The following is a 9,704-nucleotide window of genomic DNA, read 5'->3' on the forward strand; positions in this document are numbered from 1 at the left end:
TTTGTCCCAGTGCCTCCCAGCGCGCTGTAGTACACTGGGACACACTGTCCCTAGTGAAAATGTGTAACTGGGAATCTAACTGGTTTCAACTGGTATTAACTGGGATCATCTGGTCCCAGTTGGGAACTAACTGGTCCCAGTTGATTCCAGTTGCAACTGGTTCCAGTTGGCAGCTGGAACCAGTTACAACTCAACTGGTCCCAGTTGATTCCAGTTGCAACAGGTTCCAGTTGGCAGCTGGAACCAGTTACAACTCAACTGGTCCCAGTTGATTCCAGTTGCAACTGGTTCCAGTTGGCAGCTGGAACCAGTTACAACTCAACTGGTCCTAGTTGATTCCAGTTGCAATTGGTTCCAGTGGAAACCATATAACCAGTTAAATTGCAAGGAAGCGGTCCCACTTGTGCCCTAATTGGAAATGCGACCAGTTATTCTGGTTGCACAATTCTTTACAGCGAAAGAACAAAAAAAATTGAACTAGAACATATACGACGTAGCATCGCTGTATTTGAGCGAATGAGTTTTATCCAAAGGTTTTTGTGTCCTACTCACGGAAGGGTACCAGATTACTGGCCTAGTAATATTGCAAGGGACCAGTATTAAAATGGAGGACAATGAGAAAATGTCATCTAGTGGTTTCCAAATGAATTGTTTTTTCTTGATTAGACACCAGCCTCTTCGCGTTGTTTTAACCTTATATTACAATAATCTGAACAGTCTTACTTGATCATACGCGCGTTTTTTCGAAGTTAGTGGAGCATAGTGAATTTTCGTAGTGGAGCATCAACCCTCGAAGTGTGCAGGATATCAAATCCCCAATCTCTCTATAAAGTGTACACAGACAAGAACGCCGAACCTTTAGGGCATGTGAAAATGGTTTATTTTATAAACGAATAAAAAATGCACAATGGCAAAATGGGAAGGGGGGGATAACAAACACAATCATTTATAAAACTAGAATGCTTTATACAGCTTCGAGACTCAGAGTAGCTCTTGCATAATTCTTTGGGTGCATAACAAGATTCTCTAGAACATCGTATCTTGAGAAGTTCATTTTTTTTGCCAGCTCACAGGGTCAAGGCAGGTACACATGTTCATTTTCTTTCATGAGAATGGCAAGTGACATGTGGAAATGTAGTCCTGGTACACTTGCCAAAACATTTTCACACTAAAGTAGAACAGCATATAAATTGCAAGCAGGTCAGCTTAAGTTCGAAAAAGATCCTGCTACATCAAATGTATTTTTCGCACGTATGCCAGCATAGACCGACTCTCTCGCACAGTTTGCTATGGGACCAGGTGCAACTAGCGAGTGCGAAACAACGATTTGAGCTTAATATCGCGTGTGTTTGGCGCATTTAGCACTTAGAACGAGAGCTGTGAATTGTTCTCCACTAGTCGGACGCGCCACCGAGCCGTCGGAAGTGCTTGCTGGATCACTCGCCTGAACGACGGCGAAAACAGCAGCAGACGAGAGCCCTCCGCACGCTACGAAGAAACTCCGCAAAAGACGCACTGTTGCGTTGTGAATCGCCACGGACGTAAAAGACGGAATAACAACGTTCAGTTTTACCGATTTCATAGTTGTCGTGCGAAGAAGAAAGGCGAGAGCGCTGGATACGGGCCGTTGCGAGCGTGCTGGGTAAGCGAAGTACCCGCGTTCTCCACAGCCGGTGGCATGAATGTGTGGCTCTGCTGTTGTTTTGCGTAGCCCTGATGCAAAGCCGTGGTAACCTTGACTATGAAGCTCAGCAGAGGCTCTGACCGCGGTGCTTGTCGTGTAACACGAAGTGAGCAGCTAGAGGCAGACTGGAGACGCGTGATACGCACACCGCGACGAGTTGGTCGTCACAACACAGCATCGCGGACGTACGTACGTTTTGAAGGCTTAGAGTTCTGGTTCTAACTAGCTAACACCACGTGCGTCATACAAGTAAATCGCACAATGTTGGTCGTGACACCCATCAGGTTTGTTTCGCCCGTGTCCTTCGCGGTTGCCGTAGCTATCTCGGAGGCCACGGTTTTGCCTTTGGTTGTACCCCGCGAAAGTGGACACGCACGTATCCCCATTTGCAGTACATACAAACGGAAGACGACCATCAAGAGACCATTTGAGGATGCGTAATAAAACACTCCAATGCACAGGAAGCAACTGAAAAAGCGAAAATCGCCGGAGTTCGCCCCTGATGAACCGAGTTTTGTACCAGTCGTAAGATGCATAGCTAAGTAAATTGATCGTGTATGTAGGTACTTTATCGCTGTGGCGTACGTATAGGGTGCTCAAAGAGCAACTCGTTTACTGGTACAGTAAAAGCTAGTTAATTTGCCTGCCACCGGACCAGAAAAAAATGACCGAATTAGCCGAATGCCACATTATTGAAAGTATAATGGAAACAATAAACAAGTGTCTACTACACCAACGCATTTTCGTTTTCTTGATGAATACGTAAATCTTGTACTTATTTTGCATAAAAGCAGTCTTAAAGCCGCAGTTTTCGTCATTCATGACAAACCCTTATTACGTACCGCCACAACCAACAGCAGCACGCGTACGCTACAGTAATTTTTTCACTGGGCCGGCAAGTGTTTGCTTGTGATGAACAATGTAGCAAGCCAGTTTTTTGGCAGCATGTGGACCACGCCTGAAGCTATTCAACAGCTTGCAACATGTATGCATTTTGTGACACTCTCTAGGAGCATTGCCCGAAAACTAAACGAAGGTGCTAGCCTGCAGCCATTCAGGTTGTTCACACACGTCGTTTTAGCTCCTCTGCATCACACACTTTCGGCGCTTCGTGCATGCTGTGCTCTGAGGATCATCCGAATTAGCCGGGTTGCAGCTAAACATGGCTGAATTAATGAGAGTTTGATGCCTTTACACAATACATATGCCAGCAGGGACCAGGGAGCATGTCAGAGTTATCTGCTTTTCTGAATTAACCACTGTCAAATGAACGAGCATTTATTGTATTGGAAACGTGTTTGCATGACGGTCAGTAAAGCAATGTTTTAAACAGGTGCTTCAGGCCCTCCATTTCATGTTTAAAAAATGAAAGCATTTGATCTATCAGGTGAACAGTACAAAATGCTTTTTCTTCCCCGCCACATTCCCCCACAGACAAAAATGAAAAACGAACCAAATCGTAAAACGCTATTGAGACATCTAAAACAAACAATCAAAATACAGTATTTCTTCACTGCAACACAATACATATGTCAAAGAATACATGCTGATAAAGAAAAAAACAATCTAACAAGCACAAAATCAAGTTCTGCTCTCGCAGTGGTGCGTTACTGCAATAAAAAAAATTCTGATTATACATGACACAAACAAAGTACATACAAGCAGTAGCTTGCATATACATACTGAACTACGCATACTGCTCCTAATGCACTGCAGAGCAGTTCATTTGCATCAAACAAAGGGTGTTAGCCTGCGTTGGTCACCTCACCTTGGCCTGCTTTGACCCTGCAATGTCCACTGTATCATACAGTAAAACTTCGGTGATACGATCACGCTCCGTACGAATTTTGGGGTGATACGAACTTTCCTGGTGTCCTGGCCAAGGTCCATTGGCCTGCAATGTAATTAAGTGCGGTTGTTACGAACCAAATTTCACCGCGCGACGGGTGATACGAACGTACGCTGCTGCGCAGGTACGAACAGGAGCTGTCCGTACTGTAGCGGAAGGCTCGACAAGCACGCCCGGGCGGCGTGAACCCAAGCGCGTGCATGCGTGCCACGGTGCCAGTCTGTCAAAGAAGACAATTCCCGAGGACACGCACAACTGTCACTCTCTGTTTTGCACGAGACTTGCGAATTTTGAGCGGGTAGGCTGTAATCGCCCAAAAAACATCCCCAATGCTATCGCGATAGTAAAATAAATACAACAAAGAATGGCGGTTCTAAAACTCTGGCGGTTCTAAAACAGTCGCTTTCGCCGCTGTATTTTGGTGTCATGTAAAAAAGCGTACTTAGATTAGGATAGGGCAATCAGCTGTCACGGGCCACAACCTACCTGGTTCAATAATTACACACGCCGTAGATTTGAGAGAACGAGTATGATCGTTGGCGCCTAAACGCTTTACTGGCAATCATTCAGAGCCGTTCGCAACATTGTTGCTGCCCTAAAAAACAACAGATGAAAAAGTACGCCAGCTTTCCTTTGTGGCATGCTAACTTTCCATGTTTTCTGGTAATACGAATTTCGGATGATACAAACATTTTTCGTGACCCCACGTGATTCGTATACCGAGGTTTTACTGTATTGATACATTGAATATAAAGCCTTAAGTAAGGGTAATAAAGCTCTCAAAGGTTCATGGAAAAGCAGTTATTACATATTTATCATGTTATAATGAGGTTACACTGGATTACACATTTAACCAAAATTACTTTCAATTAACAACTAATTAAGCTATGGATTTAGAACGGCCCGACAAAGCAGACGAAGACATACACACGAACACAGGAGCATGTGTTCGTGTGTATAAGTCTTCTCGTCTGCTTTGTCGCGCCGTTCTAAATCCATGCATCCATACCAACTTGCCCAATTGTCAGTGCTACTTAATTAAGCTAAGTCTCAAATACAATTCTGCTCATTTTTTTTTTCTTGAAATGAACTCTACAAGAAGAGTAAAAATGCTGACTCACAATTTTTCTAAGGCAATATATACTACTCTGGAGATTACAGTACAGGCCTTGTCCGATTTCATTCTTATAATTGGAAACGGTTGACGAGATTGCAAAAAAATTGTTTCCCATCACACTCAATCCAAAAGCATGCAGCTACCTTGCTGTCAATCTCTACGAGTTTCAGTGGTGTGCACTTCTCAACCTTTGAAATGTGCACAGTGCCAAAACAGCACGTACTATTGTAGCCCTTCGACACTAAGTAAGTTCTCTTCCTGTCACTGCAACTGACTGAGACAATATGCTGTATCTTTGCATGTGTATTGTCTGGCAACGATACAGCTGTGCAGTTAGTTCTGTCAGGCCTCTGGTATTGCTCGCTGTGGAACACATGTCCAGAAATGCGGATTCTGTCATGTTCCTCAACAGGGCCAGTGATTTGATGGGGAGTGTGTGCCTCAACTAACCTAACAAGAGATGCACTGGCAGGCCTTGGTTTACCCAAAAGGGCTGTTGGTTCCTTTTTGTGTAAGCCAAAGCCCACAAAATCTTTTATTTGCTGACTTGCAGTCGCCTTGCATGCACCAACTTTGTGGGCCATTAGCACCCTGCTCATGATTTGATGGGGCACCCCCTTAGCAGAAGTTATGAGCTTCTTAATCTTTCCAATGCCTCCTTCAAATACAAAACAAGAATGTGCCTAAAGAGGCCCTTGCATGAGAACACTTTTCGCTAGGTGCATCAACAAATGAACATTTGATGTCATCTCCTTCTCAGAATACAAAAACTGAACTCCGACAACAAACTTTACAAGGAGTTCAGTGCTCTGATGTATGTCTTCAGGTGAAACAACATCTGCAAGTGAAAGGAACACTCCTCTTACAAGCAGACTGAAGTGTTCTACGTACTTGCATGGCAGCACTCCATCAATGCACACGAGACTGTAATAAAAGAGCCACTGTTGCCACTCACTTGCCTTCCAGAATTTTCGCAACTGCACCGACCGAGGCATGCGGGTAATGCATTGCGGTGGCTTGATGGCGCACAGTCTCTCATCAACCTTCTTTATAAGTTGTGGTGACCCAATGTAGAATGGAGCCCCTACCCTAGTCATCCACAGTTCCGTAAACTGACGCGCCACGCCAAGCAGCACGCAATGCATATAGTCGGGGCTGAAGCTCCACACTATATCAAACCCTGATAAACTAATTAATGAAGAAGGCCCCTTTACTCCACGAACATGAACTCCTGTTCTGCTTGCTTCAGCCATGTCTTGTACAGTCCCTTCTTTCGTCCTGTCAGATGGAGAGGTTCCAGACAGGGGATACTTTACTGTACCTGCGAAAAAGGTTCGAGAGGTAAACTAAGTGTCATTTGAAAACAGCTTTTGCACATTTAGTTCCTGAAGATATCCATACAGTGCCCATGTTGAAATCAATAAGAAATTTCGGTGAAATGGTATTAACTCTCACACACAAATAATGCTGATGCGTGTAAAAGTGCTTACATTCTTCAATTTTCAACATACAACTTCCTTGCTGCTTTTCAGTTATATGTTCAGGCACTCTGTGTTGCATTTGCGACATGATAGCCAACACAGACACCTTTATGAATTGGAACATGGAGGAAGAATTTTCTTCCATATAGAAACCATAGGGTTGACTGAGTCGAGAAGTGGTTTCAGCTTTAGAGAAATTACGAAAGAGAACTCATGGGCATGTTTCAAAAATACTGTGAAGTCAGTCATGTTGCTCTTCGCCCAAAAGTTTTTTATTTTATTTGAGCAGCTCTGGACATCCTGCTCGGGATTTTCCGCCATAGACAGACAGGGCACCGGCAGTGCCACCAGGCACCCCTTTGAACGTGGATAAAAAAAAAGCCAAAATTACTCTCTTATGCGAAGGAGAGCTGCTAAAAGTGCATAAATTACACTATCAAATCATGGTTATTTGTATTCAACCAAAATAAGTTTACCTGTGAGAGTTCATTTCTTCTACTGATAAACTGTACCACATCGCTGTTAGGTGACGCTACAGGTCATACATGACTTTCAGAGCCAAATTAAAAATATAAATCTTCTTTTTATTCGACATCGACAAAAGCATGCTTGTTGCCAACGATTTGGTTATCAATCTTCTTATTATCACTACAATCAAAAAATTTTTTGCAAGCGGTATACAGGCCCTTTTATGAATGCATACAGAAAAGTTAGTGTGAAACTGACAGATTAGCTTCAAATATAAGGTATATAGCTAGTAATTTTTTATATGCAGTTACGTACTGACTTACGTTCAACACACTTTCCAGGGTGCAAACGCCAGCCATACCCAAAGTATCCATTGTACTGGACAACATTCTGCATCATAGCCCTAGCTGGGGCGTCAGCTGTGCCATTGAAACAATATACCTGCAGAGACAAAAAATAAAAAATAAACGTAAGATTTCGGATGTAAAAAGGGCACAATATGACTCATCATATGTAATGGCAATCAAATTGTTGAATACAACACGATTCCTTTGGAAAAGCTAATAAATTGCAAATTGCAGTATAAAAGCTGTGGCGTGTGGGCTTGTTCGTGCATCTTGAATAGGCAGTAACTCGGGCCCTGTTGAAGACGAGGACAACAGGATGAGACATTAGTGCTCCTATGTGTCCTATGTCTCTTCCTGTTGTCGTCTTCAACAGAGCTAAGTTACTGCCTATGCAAATTGCAATTCAATCTGAATATGAACTGAAGGAAAAAGCAAGATAGCTTTTTGAGGGACCTACAACTTCCAGTTTTTGATGTGCTATAATATATAGCTGTACGTCACAGGTGGTGCAGGATACTCCAATGACTTGGAATGACAAGAAAGCTGACCCTGTATCTTTAACAGCACACTTCAAACAAGAAAAAAAAAAGAAAGAGCAAGCTGTGTTGCAATAATAGTTCTATACTCATTTACACCTTTCTTTGCATCCGACGTTGTATTAATATAGGGGCAGCTAGACGACATGCACTGAATCACGAAGTGACACAAACAAAATTTAAAATGGGTAAGTACATATACACACGAACATCACTTACTTTTGAGTTGTATGTGTCTCCGTCACACGTCCATTCGACACCGGTCTCGGCTAGGGTCCCCATTTGCGTGGCAAATGCTTCCAATACCATTTGCATGTCTGGATGGCACTGCCCATACCAAAGCATTGACACAGCAACATTTTTGGAACGCAGTCCAGGAGGCAATTCATTAATTATCGCCTGAACTGGCCATATTGAGAATTTAGAAGAGTTAAAAACCGGACTTCCGACCGCGTTTATAGTAATGGTCAAGTCCATATTTTCGAGGTCCAGGTCCCTTAGTTGTTGACGATACAGGATGCCATCCGTCAGATCGCGCATGGAAGAGGCCTCTTTGCGATGAGACAGCTTGTCCAGAGCTGTTTTTAGCGACCTGGAGGTTTCCTGAGACGACAGGATGGAGGCAAGCTGTTGCTTCCGCGCGCGGTAAGCGTCTCTCCGGTGTAGCGCTGCTTGCACTGTGCACATGTTACTTGGAGCTCCTTTCTGTCCTTGACGCCTCCGTCGCATTCTCCAAGAAGACACATGCAGTCGGGGCAGTAAAAATGGAACACCATGCTCTCCATCGACACCCCCGCGAACTTCTTGAAGAGAAATTTCGTTTCGGGGAGATCTTTCCTCTTCAGAATAAAGCCCACCAATTTCATTAGGTGTTCTACCTGTGTCCACGACAAACCAAAGTTAACCGCGAAGTCCATAACTAGCGTCACGATATCTTCTGCTGAGAAATCGGAGGTGCCACTATCACCTTCGCCTTCACGTTCTTCGTTTGATGTGTGCTGTTCATGGAGTTCCCCATCGGTGCTCAGAACATCGCACTCGTCGACGCCCTCATTTGAACAGTCAGACACGTCGCGAAATGTTGAATTGTCGGCGTGTTCGTCTGAAGCCTCAGGAACACAGTCCGATGTAGCCCTGCGCACTTCGCTCTAGTTGGCCGTGCTGCGAGATGCCCTGTACTGAGTTGTTCTCGGCAGTTCATGTCCACCAAATGATGGCTCTAAATAGAGCTTGCGTCGCTTAGACATGATGCGCGGAGGTATGGGCTGCGCAATATGAATTAACACACCTATCTATGCAATTAAAGCCAAAACTCGAGTGCTCAGCGTGCGCACCCGCGGATTTTTTTCTTTAGACCGCGAAGTGAACGTCTTTGGATGTGGATTCCATTGCCTGTAAAAATGGGTAAATTATGAGAATGAAAAATAACGAGCATTATATTTTTCAAAAAATACGAACACGACAGCGAAATTGTGTCATTAGTTTTTACTGGTGTATACAATCTATTCGAACATTTCATTAGGGAGCTCAGTTCGTGCGCAAACTTGTACGACATGAACGGCATGCTACGTAGAGCCGGCTGACTAATAATGGCTGTTGCAGCCGTAACTGTCCCAGACCTAGCCTTTCTCGTCTCGTGGCTGGCACGTATTTTCAAGATCGATTTGAGCTATAGTATATCTATTTTATATAATTTTTAGCAATGTTTGCGTTAGTACGCTTCATTGATGATATTGGCAGTGAAACGCGCCGGTATGTTGTGCGGGTTGAGGATATCGAGGATTTCTGTCCCGCGCATGAGGCTGACTTCGATGCCAAGGCAGTGTACTTTGTGCACTGGACCGACATAGGGAGCCTTCATGTGTGCGAAACTGAGGGGGCGCGCACACATGAAGGCTCCCTAGACGGACAAGGTTGACAGCGCCAACACGGGTGACTACCGAGCACAAATTCTCCGACTTGGCGGTAAGCACTCTCGGCTATGCTTTTAGATAGCAGTATAATATATCGGCGCTGCCACTTTCAGCCACGGAGCAAGAAGCCCGGGAGACCTCAAAGAGGATCCGAATTCCCAAGCTGATAGTCGACGACGACTACGATGACGACGAGCAAGCGTCTAAGAAAGCCACGAACGTACGTATGCGCATGCCATCCCAAACCTATCTTTTCTGATTCCGCTTTTTCAGTTTGGCATATTTTTGCTTTAACATAACTGCCGTAAT

At 44.2% G+C, this 9,704-nt stretch overlaps 1 pseudogene; it reads right to left on the minus strand.

The window, feature by feature from the left end:
- Positions 1 to 3,542: 3,542 nt before the first annotated feature.
- LOC119391575 (uncharacterized) lies at positions 3,543 to 8,169 on the minus strand (annotated as a pseudogene).
- Positions 8,170 to 9,704: the final 1,535 nt, after the last annotated feature.

Source organism: Rhipicephalus sanguineus, chromosome 4 (genome assembly GCF_013339695.2).
Source record: "Rhipicephalus sanguineus isolate Rsan-2018 chromosome 4, BIME_Rsan_1.4, whole genome shotgun sequence".
NCBI lineage: Eukaryota > Metazoa > Arthropoda > Arachnida > Ixodida > Ixodidae > Rhipicephalus > Rhipicephalus sanguineus.